The sequence below is a fragment of the Gekko japonicus genome, unplaced genomic scaffold (assembly GCF_001447785.1).
Source record: "Gekko japonicus isolate JY-2015 unplaced genomic scaffold, Gekko_japonicus_V1.1 scaffold919, whole genome shotgun sequence".
In the NCBI taxonomy this organism is placed as follows: Eukaryota; Metazoa; Chordata; class Lepidosauria; order Squamata; family Gekkonidae; genus Gekko; species Gekko japonicus.
The window spans coordinates 686,345-701,231 of NW_015162505.1; the positions used below are offsets into that span (position 1 = coordinate 686,345).

At 44.9% G+C, this 14,887-nt stretch overlaps 1 protein-coding gene across 1 annotated transcript in view; it reads right to left on the reverse strand.

The window, feature by feature from the left end:
- Nucleotides 1-12,356, reverse strand: part of UPK1B (uroplakin 1B) — a 34,482-nt gene extending 22,126 nt beyond the window's left edge. Inside the window, exon 1 of the mRNA XM_015406128.1 lies at nucleotides 12,303-12,356. The gene's annotated coding sequence lies outside the window, so the exon portion shown is untranslated. The remainder of the gene's footprint in view (nucleotides 1-12,302) is intronic.
- Between the last annotated feature and the right edge of the window lie 2,531 nt (nucleotides 12,357-14,887).

Genomic DNA, 14,887 nt, shown 5'->3' on the forward strand with positions numbered 1-14,887 from the left:
CTCGGTCACGCACGCCAGGTCGACCTGTTGTTCTACCACAAAATCCCAAAGGACTGCAGTCTTGTTATTAATGGACCTGGCGTTGCACAACACCAATGACGGAGGGGGGTTAGAAATCCTGGCCCCACTGCCAGCCACCCTTGGGATGGGCCGTAAGCTGGAAGGGTGCTAAGCCATTCTGTTTCTCCGCAGCCTTCCCTTACTAATCTGCCTAGGCCCACCGCAAAACTTCCCCCTCCCCACAAGCACCGGAATATACTGGCCAAGCATGTCACACAGGTCGGTCTCCACTGAGCTTCAGACCGCCGATGACCGGATGGCAGGTGAGGCCACAGAGTCCAATCCCTGTGCAACAGAAAATCTATCTAATTTCCCTGCTACTAACAGAACTGAATGCCATTAAACAACTACTAATCTAATCTAATTTAACTGATCCTACCAGGAGACCTAACTACTTCCATACAATCTAACTCCCTGGTAATCACAATCAACATATGGAGCAGAGGTCCATCAGTGGCTATTAGCCACAAGGTATAGATAGGAACTCTGGGGCAAGTGATGCACTGTATTCTTGGTGCTGGGGGGGGGGGCAACAGTGGGAGGGCTTTTAGTGTCCTGGCCCCACTGCTGGACCTCCTGATGGCACCTGGTATTTGTGACAACTGTGTGACAAGAGTGTTGGACTGGATGGGCCATTGGCCTTATCCAACACTGGCTTCTCTTATGTTCTTATGTAAACGTTGGTCTGAACAGTATCTATGACCTTAATATCTACATTAAAAAGATGGCACATCTAAGTCCTCCAGTTTATCAGTAAACACCTACCCACCACCCCAACATTTCTCCCCTTGCTCTTTGCGTAAATATAGGATTGCCAGCTGCCTGGAGAAAGAATTTCCTGTCCTTTTAATACAGATTTGTGGGATACTATTTACCAGGTGATGTTATCTCTTTTTCCCTGCCATGAAAAGCTTCAGCTGCCCTTTCCCACACATTAAGCTGCCATTGAAGAGACAGGACATTTTTCTCCAGATCTGTTGGCAACCATATCTAATGTTTTGGAGGTGGGGGTGGGGATGTTCTGGCTCCCATATATTTGTACATGGGGTTGCCATTTCTACTTTTTGTGGCAAACATGGTTACAGCTGAAATGCATGTTATGTGGGAGAGCTATGATAGCTCTTGTAGCATATTTTACAATGTTAAGAAATAGGGTCGGGAAAATCTGGGTTGGGGCAACAACACCAGAGAGTGGGGGTGAGCAGGAAAGGTGGCATAAAAATCTCCTAAATAACAACCTTCAACCACATCCCCAATAGTTTTTTGGGGGGTGGGGGTGGGATCATTTCTAATACTCCAGATTGAACAGGGGAGAAAGACCTACAATAAAAGTCTGTTTTCCTTACTAGGTGAATTGCTCTTGAGGGGGAGATTAAATATGTTGATAAGGAGGAAAGGGTTGAATGCACTCTCTTGTGCTCTTCCCCAGTGGCTCTCATGCTCTTCCCCAGTTTTGTTGTTGTTCAGTCACACAGTCGAGTCTGACTCTTCGCGACCCCATGGACCAGATCACGCTAGGCCTTCCGGTCTTCCGCCATCCTCTGAAGTGTGCTCAACTTCATGTTCGTTGCATCTATGACACTGTCTAACCATCTCATCCTTTGCCGTCCCCGTCTTCTTTGACCTTCAATCTTTCCCAGCATCAGGGTCTTCTCCAGTGAGTGCTCACTTCTCATTTGGTGGCCAAAGTATTTGAGCTTCAGTTTCATTATTTGGCCTTCCTTATTCTAATACATTGAGAGACCTGATCATTAGTCTCCCAAGCACACAATGTGTAGGTCAGTCCTGAGAGCAGAAGTGCACATGGGAGAATCTCATATGCCTACCTACACTCTTCCTTGTTTTCCCCCCTTCCCTTTTAACATTCTTTCTCTGAAAGAAATAAAGTCTGTTTTGCTTCCTTGACCCCAGGTCTTTGGGGACCCAAGGACATTGTTCTAAAAGTCACAGGAACTAAATCATCACTCCTCAGACCTGTTGATTTACAGGTTAGACAGGCTTTGCTTTCCTTTTACCCCAGAGTAACACTGAAAGTTTACTCAGACCTGCTGATCTCATATGCTTTTATGTATTTATTGTCCCCAGCACAAAATGTGCCTGATTTCAGCATTGCTTGGTTATTTGCCAAGCACAAACAGAATACAAAATAAAGCCATGTCTCTGAGGTTATTGGGAAGATATCAAGACAGAATGTACAAGAATACATTCCCCACTCCCCACAGGACTTTCTAGCCTATTATATAGTTCCAGTTCTTGCTGTAGATGAGCATACAGAAGTAGTATCATCAAAGGTGTTGTCAAGGATTAAGAATTGTAGCATAACTTTTCATGAACCGGAGCCCATGAGAGCCTGGGACATAGTAATATTGCTTTGTTTGTTTGTTTTTAAATTGCACAGGACACATTTCTCCCCAAATGGATGCCATATGATTCTACACAAGCTTCATCAGACTGATGTTCTATTAGACTGGGGTCCCCAAACATTTTGAGCCTGGGGGCACCTTTGGAATTCTGACACAGGGTGCGTGGGCAGAACCATAAAATGGCTGCAGTGGGAGGTGGAGCCACACACGGAAGAAGCTCAAGTGCTGGGGAAAAGAGGGGTCATTAAAATATACTGGGAGAGTGGGTTGAGAAACAATAGAAAAAAGACTGTGGTGGCAGCTGCTGCTGAAACAATGTAATTTTAATCTGCATAGCCAGTCAGAAGCCCTGCTAGGCAATAACCGCACCTGACCACACCCACTTTCTGAAGACCCTTGGTGGGCACCTAGAGAGCTATCAGTGGGCATCATGGTGCCCATGAACATCATATTGGGGACCTCTACATTAGACCACTACGTTAGACCAAAGTTGTCAGCTGTCTGACAAAGCCTACCGAGAACCCAGTGAAGCATGTACATCCTGTCCTCTAAGTTAATCAGTCGGCTGGTTCTCCACAAGTCAGCTCAAAGTAACAGAGCTGATATTAGGGCACCACACGTAGACTGGCCAGCACTGAGTAAAGGAGCAAAATAAACTTCCTTCATACAATTAGAACATATCCTTTTAGTGAGTTTAGGTTTGATAAAGTTGGGTGTTTCCTCTTCCTGGTGAAGTTATCACTTCACCAAATTGAAGTGAGACTGTATTTCAGCTTTGCTATCATCAGTACCCACATATAGGCAGCCTGAAGCAGTCAATCAGCTTTAGCTATGGAGATCCCAAAAGAAGATCCTAGCAAGTACAACAGGTCCACCCACCACTGAACTACTTACCATCCTTACCAAGCTTCTTGGATCAAAAAGTGTGATAGAAACATGATAAATAGTTTGGCAGAGGAGGGTGCCAGCTAGCTGTTTTGGTGGTGGGTGATGAGGTGCATTACAAACACTCGTCTTGTAAGTTCCCAGCATGCACAACAGTATTTAAATTGCAGCATAGTAATCACTCAGAGCTACTATTTCTGCTGCATGGGACTGGCTGGGCCTTTATACTAAGCCATGACCTTTAACCCTAAATCCTGCTGGGAAGACCACTCTGGCTCATGTGACCTGATTCTTAGGTTGCTTCCGTGCGTGCTCATGTTTCCTTAAAGCAAGAGGTGAGTTATGAAAAAGTCTTTGTATTGGTTTGCAAAGAAGATGATCTAGCAGTAGGGTTGCCAAGTCGGTTCCATGGTGCAGTGGGGTAAATTTGGGCAGTGTCCAGGAGTCCATGGGGTACCATAGAGTTTTGAGACTGATTGCTAGAGCATAGCCTGGCGACGTGCCCAGCGTGATGACGTCACCTCCGGGTGACATCATCGCGCCGGGCACATCGGCCCAAAACGGGCACTTTGGGAGTGGGATACTCCCCGCCATCCTGATCCGGACCGGCAGGTTGGGGGCCCTTTCAGAGGGAAACCCCTGCCCCCCTGGGGGACTTGGCAGCCCTATCTAGCAGTCCTATCTAAACAAGTCAAGAAAGGACAGGACAACAGCATGTAACTAATATGAAGCCCAAAGTACACAGAGCTAATTGTTCAAAAGTAGATGGAATAACACTTTTAAGATAAATAAATAAGACCTTGATTCTCCATGCCTCTCTTTTTCCTGCCTTTGTCTTTCTCTGTCAATTGCTAGGTTCCAGGTGAGGCCTGAAGTTCACCTGGAATTATAGCTGATCTCCAGACTACAGAGATCAGTTCCCTGAGAGGAAAAGGTTTTAGAGGGTGAGATACATGGAACTACATCTCTGCCAAATTTCTTCATAAACTGCCCCCAAATCTCCAGCAATGTGCAAAGTCGGAATTGGCAACTCTTAAACTCCCTTCCCCATTTCCGTTCTGAAAATGATTTCCAGAGATCTTGTTCTTTTTCTTGTTCAGTTTTATAGGTCATTGGGCTAAATATTAGGGTTGCACCCTTCCAGGTGGTGGCTGGTGATCTCCCAATATTACAACTGATCTCCAGGTGACAGAGATCAGTTCCCCCGGAGTGATCAGAGAGAGAGGCTGTATCAAAATTTCCTTGACAGCAAAGATCCAGAAGTAGCAGATGAACTACTCCATGAACTTGACGCTGCATGTAGACAAAAATGAACTGAAGCGACTGCAAATTTGGATTTCAGGCACTCCAGTAGGAAAGCCTAGAGTATGCTGAAAAAACTAGGTGCAAGCCCACCTGTGCTCCAAGGAAATCTGGAGGTAACCTCAAACCAGGTAGCTGCCCGACAGGTATCCCTATCCAGAGCTCCAATGGACCAAGATTTTACAATCAGGATAAAAAAAGAATTCCAAATTTTGAAATGCACCTGCCCTGAAGACTGTGAGCTGTCAGTGGATTTCAGTGCTGATGAGATTATTAAGTCACTGAAGGATATCAAGAGTGGAAAGGCACTGGGCTTTGACTGCATCCATAATGATTTCTTGATCAACAGAAGAACATTCACTAAGGAGTGGCTTGCAAAGTTTCTCACTGACATCATGAGAACAGGAAGACTCCCGGGGGAATGCAAGAAAACAAAGATAGTTGCTATTCTGAAACCTGGAAAACCAAAACATCTGGCAGAAAGTTACAAACCTATTTCCCTTCTGAGCTCTTGTTATAAATTCCTGAAGAGGCTAATCCTGAACGGAATCAGTGACAGAATTAATGAACAAGTCCCTATGGAGCAAGCAGGATTTAGACCTTGTCAATGTGTGAAGACCAGGTTCTCAACTTAACAACTTCCATTGAGGCAGGGTATCAGAAATGTCTTAAGACATCAGCAGTCAATTGGACTGCCACTTATGACACAGTCTGAAGGGATGCCCTGTTGTACAAGTTTTTACAAGTTTTCCACCGCAGAACATTATTTCAGCTCTTAAATAACATGCTGAGTGATAGAATTTTCCAAGTAATTATGGGTCAGTCAATTAGTAAGCAGAAGAAACTGAATAATGGTTTACCCCAGGGCTCAGTCCTTGCTCCAGTTCTTTTCAATCTATACATCTCTGATGTTCCCAAGACGATATCCAGGATGTTTGCTAATGTCGACAATACAATGATTGCAGTAAGGCACAAATGAATTGAAAGGACTGAGGAAATACTGACAAGGGACCTCGAAATCTTGGCTGACTACTACTATAAATGGCAGCTCATTCCAAGAGCAGGAAAAACAGAATGCATCTGTTTTCATCTTAATAACAATCTTCCAAACCGTGAACTGAATGTCTCCCTTAATGGCATCCGACTTACACACAACCATACACCTAAGAACATAAGAGAAGCCAATGTTGGATCAAGCCAATGACCCGTCCAGTTCAACACTGTCACACCGTGGCCAAAAATACCAGGTCCATTTAGGAGGTCCACCAGTGGGGCCAGGAGACTAGAAGCTCTCCCACTTTTGCCCCCCCCCCCAAGCACCAAGAATACAGATCATCACTTTCCCCAGACTGAGAGTTCCTATCTATAACTTTGGGCTAAGAGCCACTGATGGACCTCTGCTCCATATGTTTATCCAATTCCCTCTTGAAGCCATCCATGCTTGTAGCCACCTCCAACTCCAGTGTTAATCACTCTTTGGGTGATGAAGTACTTCCTTTTATCCATTCTAACCTGACTGCTCAGCAATTTCATTGAGTGCCCACGAGTTCTTATATTGTGAGAAAGGGAGAAAAGTACTTCTTTCTCTACCTGCTCTGTCCCATACATAATCTAGTAAACCTCAATCATGTCACGCCTCAGGCATCATTTCTCCAAGCTAAAGAGCCCCGAGTGCTTCAACCTTTCTTCATAGGGAAAGTGTTCCAACCCTTTTATCATTCTAGTTGCCCTTTTCTGCACTTGTCCCAATGCTATAATAACCTTTCTGAGGTGTGGTGACCAGAATTGTACACCACTGATTTATGCAGGGGTATTATGATACTGGCTGATTTGTCTTCAGTTCCCTTCCTAATAATCCCCAGCATAGCATTGGCCTTTTTTATTGCAGTCACACACTGTCTTGACATTTTCAGTGAGTTAACTACTACAACTCCAAGATCTCTCTCTTGGTCAGTCTCTGCCAGTTCAGACCCCATCAACGTGTATTTATAGTTAGGATTTTTGGCTCCAATGTGCATCACTTTGCACTTGGTCACACTGAACCCCATTTGCCACATTGATGCCCACTTGCCCATCCTCGACAGATCCCTTTGGAGTACCTCACAATCCTACCTGGTTCTCACCACCCTGAACAACTTTGTGTCATCCGTAAATGTAACCACTTCACTGCTTACTCCCAACTCCAACTCATTAATTAACAAGTTAAAAAGCATTGGACAGAGTACTGATCCCTGCAGTACCCCACTGTTTACCACCCTCCACTGAGAAGACTGTCCACTTATATTCACTCTTTGTTTCCTATTAATTAGCCAGTTCTTGTTCCACAAGAGGACTTGTCCTTTTATCCTGTGACTATTGAGCTTACTTGGGAACCTTTGATGAGGAACTTTATCAAAAGCTTTCTGGAAGTCAAGGTAAACAACATCTATTGGGTCCCCCTTGTCCTAATGTTTGTTTACCCCCTCAAAGAACACTAACAGGTTAGTGAGACAAGATCTTCCCTTACAGAACCCATGCTGAGTCTTCCTCAATAGTTTTTGTTCATCAGTGTGCCTACTAATTCTTTCCTTAATAATGGTTTCCACCAACTTACCTGGTATTGACATCAGACTGACTGGCCTGTGATTTCCCGGATCCCCTCTGAAACCCTTTTTAAAAGATAGGAGTGACATTAGCTACCTTCCAGTCCTCAGGAATGGAGGCAGATTTTAAGGAAAGATTACATATTTTTGTCAGGAGATCCACAAGTTTACATTTGAGTTCTTTCAGAACTCTTGGATGTATGCCATCTGGGCATGGTGATTTATCAGTTTTTAAGGTGTCTGTCAGTCTTGGGACCTCCTCTCTTGCCACCTCAATCTGACTCAGGGTTTTCAACACCCCTCCCAAAATTATTGGTTCTGGAATGGGCAAGCACTTTTCAATTTCCACAGTGAAAACAGAGACAAAAAATGCATTCAGCTTCTCAGCTTCCCTATCATCCTTCAGTAATGACCCCACTGCCTCCATGGCTGGTTTCCTGCTTCTAATGTATTTGAAGAAAGTTTAACTCTTGGTCTTTATGGTTTTTTGCTATACGTTCCTCATATTCCCTTTATGCCTGCCTGATCACAGACTTGCATTTTATTTGCCACAGCCTGTGTTCCCTTTTATCAACCTCACTGAGACTAGCTTTCTACCACTTAAAGGAATCCTTCTTACCTTTTACAGCTTCCATTACTTCATTTATTAAAAATGAAGGCCTTTTTCTATACCTATTTGTGCCTTTCCTAACCTGCAGAATATATTTTATCTGAGCTTCTAGGATTGTAGTTTTAAATAGCCTCCAAGCGTCCCCAATGGTTTTGACCCTTTTTACTTTTCCTTTCACTTTCCTCTTCACATGTTCCCTCATTTCAGAGATACAAATGTTGAATTCAATAACATTATGGTCACTGTTCCCAAGTGGTGCAATCGCTTTTACATCTCTCATCAGGTCTTGGGCATTATTTAGGACCAAATCTAGGATCACCTCTCCCCTGGTAGGTTCTGTGACTATGTGCTCCATAGCACAGTCATTGAGAGTGTCTAGAAACTCAATCTCTTTTTCCCGACTTGAACACATACCAACCCAATCAATGTGTGGGTAGTTAAAATTGCCTATTATGACATAGTTATTTCATCTAGCCACTATCTTTAATTCATTCATCATTTTATAATCCTCCTCTATCTTTTGATCTGGTGGGCAATAACAAACTGCCAGGGTTAAGATTCCTTTTGAGCCCACTATTTCGACACATAGCTTTTCCAGAAGTGAATCTAATTCTCTTACCTTCTCAATCTTACTGGACTGTATACTCTCTCTGACATACAGAGCCACCCTACCTCTAACTTTTCTCCCGCTATCCTTCCAATATAATTTATAACCAGGGATCACGATATCCCACTGATTTTCCTCATTCCATCAAGTTTCTGAAATACCCACAACGTCTATGTTTTCCCCCAAACCAAGCATTCCAACTCCCCAGTTTTACCTTAGACACTTCTAGCATTTGTAAATAAAGCTCTATAATTCCTCAGGCATGTTATGCCTGCAACCTTCCTCCTGCTGCCTCAAGACCTTGGCATCACCCTGGACAGGACCTTGAGCTATAAACACCATCTTACCAATGTAGCAACAAAAATACGCATGGGAAAAAACATCCTCTAAAAATTATGTGTTACAACTTGGGTTGCATCTGCTACAGCACTTAGATGCTCAGCTTTGGGGTTGGTGTATAGTACTATGGAATATGGTGCTTCAGTGAGGCTCAACAGCCCCCATGTCCACAAGCTTGATGCCCAAGTCAATACAATGAGAACCATCAGCAGATGTATTAAACCCATTTTGACCTATTGGCTACCTACATTGTGCCACATCACTCCCCCACATCTCCAAAGACAAGATGCTCTTCTCTGTGAATATAAAATGATCAAAAACAGTGAGCTGTCCATTCACAAAGACATGGCTGACACGGGCCTATCCAGACTAAGATCCCGACACCCAGCAATAAAATCGCACAAATCCTGCAATCACAAAATTTTGATCTAAGGAATGAATGGTCATGAATATGGATGCAATCAGTTCCACCTGTTATCTATAACCTGATGAACACCAACGAGAAGCCTGCAGGATTTGACTTGCCATGTAAAGCATGGAAGACAGCTAATAGAATACGAATGGGCTTTGGCAGATGTGCTGACCTGTTATTTAAATAGGATTGAAAAATTTAGATGGTATTTAGTGAGATGGTTCGATCTGTCTGCATACACATTGTATCAACTTGGTTACATATTTCATATTATTATATCTTTCCTGTGTGTAATCCTGCCATACAAGAAATAAATAAATCCCCTGGACAAAATGGCTACTTTGAAAGGTGGAATCTATGGCATTGTGCCCTGCTGAGGTCCTTCTCCTCCCCAAACTACACCCTACTCAAGCTCCACCCCTAAAATTTCCCAACCTGTTAAGTATCTACGTAGACCTGGGCTTGATAGACAGCATGTCAGAATTTCTAGGCTATGGTGCCTGTAGTTACCATCTCTCTCCAGGAAGTCTGCATAAAGCCTAATTCAGATCTGATGCTGCCTAAGAAAAGAGGCACCTGTGAGGGGAGGAGGAGGAGAGGAGGAGAATGAATTTATACCATTCTCGGAATCTCAGAGAGGCTTACCAACTCCTTTCCCTTCCCCTCCCCACAACAGACACTCTGTGAGGTAGGTGGGGCTGAGAGAGCTCTTTCCAGAACTGTCCTTGAGAGAACAGCTCTGACAGAACTATGGCTTGCCCAAGGTCATCCAACAGCTGCAAGTGGAGGAGTGAGGAATCAAACCCAGTTCTCCCAGATTAGAGTCCGTGCACTGAAGCACTGCACCAAACTGGCACAGTGTCTCATTCAAACCAAGCTGCTACCTGTACAATGCCATTACAGAGCATGCACAGCTGCTTCATGTGGGTGGCAGCCTGGTTTACATGAGATGCTGAGTAAGTGCAAAAACCCAAGGAAAAGTGCTTTTTTGTGTTAGCCAGCATGAGATTTGAAACAAGTCTGAGTTTTTGCACCAGGGGTGTCTGGAGTGCCACTCACCAGCCTCCTTGGTTTCAATGAGCTATTCATCAGCTTTCAGGGCAGGGTGCCGATGATGCTTCAAGAAGCCCATTGAGAGCCATCCAACCATAGCCAAAATAAATCCAAAGCTTCTCAGCACTGACAAGATGAAGCACCCTGCCCTGCCCTGACCTTAAACAGCCGTGCAGTAACATGCCCTGAGCCCATTTTGTTTCCTCACAACCACACCTACATTGCACCAATGGACTTTTTGACCGTTTCCCATCCAGCAGCAGCAAATGCCTTGCCCCAAGGCTCCGTGAGATGTGAGCCTCTGGAGCACTGTGGCATATATTCCTTATGGTGAAAAAGGGAAATATTGAATCATTCATCCCATCCACTCTGTGAAATCACAGACTGGCTCAAAAATATATTTAGCATCTTAAATTATTCTCCATGCTTCTTTGTCGCTATAGATCTCTCTCTCTCTCTCCCCCTCCCCATAAGCAATTAGGATTTGCGATGTGTACTTTAACTAGCAAGAAGAATGCCATTCATACAGACAGACAACTATGAATTTATGACAGTATTAACCATGTCAGCCATCTAGTACATGCTGTGACCTTCTCATTCAGCAGCTGTTCTGACAGTTTTTGTTGTTGTGAAGCTATCCTGCTTTTCCAGCAGGAAACTTAATGACAGGTGGTCATTATTCACTACTGATTGTTCCCTTATTTTTGAGCCCACAGCTTACAGTGCAGTCAGCATCTGAGCTTGTTCCTCACTACCTGCAAACTCTGGGGTCTCTCCATTTTAAGCAAGTGCACACACAAAGTTTTAGCACATGGGAACACGCAGCCCTATGTTGTGCTGAACATCTTTCTAACAGTTTCAAAAGGTTCTTAGCTTGCACTCCATGTATAGAGGAAAAATCCACAAAAGTATACTACCATATAAATAAAATGACAGCTGTCACTTTGTAGGAAGAGTTTGTGATGGACATAATCAATGCTCAAACAGCAATCATCTGTTTGGGATGGGGTGTATATTGGCAGGGCAACATATTAGACATCTTGTTATCCTATTAAGACCGAAATGTTAATGTATTTAGATATTTCTACCTGGCTTTCCTACCCAATGGGGACCCAAAGTATCATTCTCCCTTTCTCTATTTTATCCACACAACAACCTTTGTAAGGTAGATGAGGCTGAGAGAACCTGATTGACCCAAGATCACTTGGCAAGCTCCATAGTAGTGCAGGATTTCCCAGATCCTAGTCTGAACTCTAACCACTACACAACAATGATGTATGCCTTGTCCCAATGCAAGGCTCTCATGCACACTACCCAGCAAGTAAGCTCTGCTGATTGCTGAGGGACTTATTTCCACATCCACACACATAGGTCCAGGACTCACAGCTTGCCCTCATTAGACAAATTGGTTTCCAGTCACCTAGTGTAGATAGATACCAGAAGCAGGATACAGCCCTCTGTTTAAGCTTGGAACAAAGATATACAGCTGAGTTTAGAATGAGTCAAAGGGGGGGGGGAAGCATACTTCAGATGGTTCTGAGCTTGTCAAGAGAATACTGTTCAAGAAATCAATCCTATTCCTTTCAAAAAATGCTGCTGCTGCTGAGAAGAGAAAAGTGAAGCAGTTCTCTCAGTGTTACAAACGGTTAACCAGGCAGGAAAGCAGGAGGTTTGGTATAATCACTTTTCTGTCAGCTTTACTAAACAAGGAGAAACTCTTCCTGCTTGTGATTGTTTGGTAAAAGAGATGAGGGGGAATGAGAGCTCTTCATTGTCTCTGCAGCACATCTCCCAAGCCTTTAACTCCGTATTATCACTAAGCAACATCTCTTGAAGGAAACAATAAAGGCTGAAGGCATAATCCTACACACAGCTGTGCTGCTTGAAGTCCGGTTGAATTTCCTGGGGTAGAAGCAGCTTAGCTGTGTAGAGAATTGCAACTTCACACAGAGAGAAGCATGAACAAAGAAGGAGGGGGAAGAAAACCCTCATATACACCAGTTGCTAATATCTATCAACCTTACAGTTGTTGTTTTAAGTTAACAGAAATTAGAAGACAAGTTACAACACATTGACCCAAAAAACTTACCTCCTTTGCTTTTCTGCTGACCCAAACACACTGCAGTGCTCAGCAAGTTCTCCTCAATCACTCTTTAATAGAGCTCCAGGCACCTAAGGACAGTTGTGTATGATTGGGGGGGGGGCATATCACATGGGAAAGCTCTGCATCTGGTCAAACCTGTTCTTCAGTTGTGATGGGACCAGTGGGTGTCTCTGCCTGCAAGATTTTCTGATTATACTGGAATGTTGTTCTACGCACAGCCATTCACTGAACTCTATTGCATTTTTATCAAATATGGACAGGTGACTCATCTATATGTGATCTTTTGAAAGTGAATAGGCAAGTTTAAAAAAAGTTGCACAGGTATTCACATAAATCTCAAGGATTGTAACAACTACCAAGCAAGTGTAATGAAAACATTATCCCCTGGAAAAGAAAGGGGAACTTTATCGTACACAGCTGCCTTGTATGACAACAGACCATTGGTCTACCTTGCCCAGTATAAACTAATTGGAAACAGCTCTCCAAGGGTCTCAGGCTGAGATTTTCCCCTGAAACTGCTGCCTCAGACTCTTTTACTAGAGATGTCAGTATTTAAACCTAAGGTTTTCTGTATGTGAACTATGCTGTCTACCATTTAGGAATAACTGAATTATGGGTGGCAAGTGTGTAGGCTTTGGGTTCGCCACCATGAGGTACGTTTTGTGGTGAGCAAGTAGAATATGGCGATCACTGAGACAGGAACTGTGTATAAACAACATAGAAGATTATTTATAGGTTGGTTTCAAGGAACAAGTCAGCAGTACAGGTCTTCGGGTAGTCAGAGAAGAAACTTGTCTGAGGCACATAAATTTAAGCTAGCTATGGCATCAGAGTGTGATTTGAATTTTCTTTAATGTTTTCAGGCACAAACAGGCTTTTACTGACTAGTCACTAGGCTGGGTCCTCTCTTACACACACTGGATTCCAGCGCTCGGGATGTCAACATCCGGGTGGGACCTGGGTATCCCCCAGAATTACAGCTCATCTCCAAACTACAGAGAACAGTTCCCATGGAGATGCTGGATGCATTGGAGGGTGGGTTCCCCCATGGCATTGTACCTCCATGGGGTCCCTGTCTTCCCCAGGGTCCACCCCAAATCTCCAGGAGTTTCCCAATCTGGATCTGGCAACCCTAGGGTTGCTAGGTACCCTCCTTCTGCTGGCAAGGGGAATTGGGGGTGTTCGGGGGCAGGTGAGGATGGCGGCAATGTGATAGGGTTGCCAAATCTCCCTTACCTTCTCGGCGGGGGATCCCTGGCCATCTTCTGGTGTGCGTGCGCGCCGCATCTACGTCACCCGGATGTGACGTCACACGCTGGGGCGGGGCCACAGCCATTTGACGTTACATCCGGGTGACGTGCACGCGGGGGTGGGGTTTCCCCTGGGCCCCGATTCCGCGGGGGCGGAAATCGGGGCTCGAAAGCGGGGGGAAATCCGCCCCCCGGGGGCATTTGGCAGCCCTTCAATGTGATGATATCACTTCTGGAAGTGGCATCATCATGTCAGCGACATCAAGGTAACACCCTTATTTGTTGGGCAAAACTCTATGGTAAAGACAGCTACAAACCATAAAGTTTTGCCCAAAAAAGCAGAGCGTTGCTGATGCAATGATGTCGCTTATGGAAGTGACATTAGTGCATTGCCAACATCACACAGGGGTGTCCGTTTGGGGGTTGGGTCTCCCCCACTGGCCAGCGTGCTGTCAGCAGGCCATAGCCTGCAAAAGTGGGGGATTCCCCCATCCCGACCATGAACCTGGCAAGCCTAGGCAACCCTTCCCCCCCATCCTCCAACACTGACCTTGGGGGGGGGGGGGGGCCGGGGGGGGTGCCAGCAACCCTAAGTTCCACCCACACCAGCCTGCCGTTACCCAACAGTCAAACTAAATGGTATGAGGTCTGCTCATTACCAGAGACAGGCCTAACAATCAAGTACTCTAGTCACTCTGTTCTCTCACAGAGGTAGAGCTAAACCACTTTACCACACTGCCAGGAAGAGCTACCTTTCACACTGTCTGCTATTTTACTGAGGCAGACCCAGATTGTCACTGCACTGTCTCCCTGAGGCAGATCTGAACTCCCTCTGTGCCCTCTCTGAAGCAGCTCTGACCTACCTGCTGCTGCGCTTCCCTCCAACATTCCATCCCCCTTCTAAAAGGTGACCGGATTCTGGAGCAGCACTCCCATAGGCTCAGTTGAGATGCTGTTTTCCCCTTCAGGGGCAGGAACCCTCCTGTCTGTCACACTTTGTGTCTCCAAGGAGCCTTTATTCAGAAATAGCCAACATGTTGTGATTGGCCTCAGCACCACATGGCAGCCATTTTGTGGTAACACTCACTCTCTTTTCTCAATAGGCTCACTGAGACTGGGGGGACCACTGGTGTCTGCTATCATGGCACAGAAATGGGAAGTTGCGACTGCTCTAGGCCGGTGATAGAGCTCATCTCCATAGCTTGGAAAATATTGTCTGTTGATTTCCAGGTTGCCAAAGGCCTAGGAAGAAGTCAGGTTGCCAGTTGGCCATGCCAGCAGGATTAGAACCTTAGTGGAGATTTTTCCATTGATTTTAAA